We start from the raw sequence: 1,296 nt of genomic DNA on the forward strand, positions 1-1,296 counted from the left end.
ATAGCCCACCCCTAGGGTCAGCGCTACGCACGGCCGCCAACACATATCCTATAAACACCAGAAACTAGTTGCAACTCCTGGACAGAGAACTAGGGTGGTTAAGAAGCCAACAGGGTCCATTGGTTTCGGGCCCAATGCATGGTAGTAGTTGGTTCTTAAATCACACATACAGTCTCGGTGCTTAAGGATGGTTCCAATGGAACAACCCACCATGTACTCCTACATGGCCTCTCATCGATACCTTTACCAAATCGTGTTCAACACACTTAGCTCACACACAGTAGGACATGTTCACAACTTTCCAATTCATCCCCGATGAATCAGACCTGACACAACTCTATGCAATAGCAGGCATGACAAACAAGCATGAATGAGTAGGCACATTAGGGCTCAAACAACTCCTACTCATGCTAGTGGGTTTCATCTATTTACTGTGGCAATGACAGGTCATGCAGAGGAAAGGGGTTCAGCTACCGCAGCATGATACAGTTGAATCGTTGTTGTCCTTATGCAGTAAAAGAGAGCAGGAGCGAGAGAGTGGGATTATATCGGAATGAACAAGGGGTTTTTTACTTGCCTGGCACTTCTGAAGATAATATAGTTCTTCATCGATGTCATCGAACTCGTCGTCGGAACATACGTCTATCGAGGGGGAACAAACATCGGCAAACAAGAAGAAACACAATCAAAGCGATGCAACAATATGATGCATGATCATGACATCACAATATGCTGTGATTTGGGCTAATGCAACAGAAAGTCATTTTAATTGCAGTGAAATTCAAACTACATCAAATTCCAACTCCAAACCTATTATGAAAGTTGGCCTAATCATGTTTCATCCTAAACGGTGAGGTTAACTTGCTCAAACATGCATGAAAACAACATAAATGGATAGATTGGATTTTTTTGATAATTTTTCATATATAAATTATTTCATTTGGAGTTACAAATTATTTACTATGAATTTTAGAAGTTTTAGCTATTTTCTGAAATTTCCTGAATTATTTTAAATCCAGAAAATGATTAACTGCATCAGCATTGCGTCATGCTGGCGTCAACAGGTCAACATGGCTGACTCGGGTCAAACCTGACGTGTGGACTGACTGGTGGGCCTGGTCAATGGCCACGTCAGCAGAGTCAATGCTGACGGGTGGGTCCCACTGTTTATGAACTAAACTAAACAGAAAATAAAACTAACCTAAACAGGTACAGGGGTCCACATGGCAGTGGCTCTAGGGGTTAGTTAGAGCGTCATTAGTGGCTAATGACTTGCCATGTCAGCACTGCTGGCGA

Source organism: Triticum dicoccoides, chromosome 3A (assembly GCF_002162155.2).
Source record: "Triticum dicoccoides isolate Atlit2015 ecotype Zavitan chromosome 3A, WEW_v2.0, whole genome shotgun sequence".
NCBI lineage: Eukaryota > Viridiplantae > Streptophyta > Magnoliopsida > Poales > Poaceae > Triticum > Triticum dicoccoides.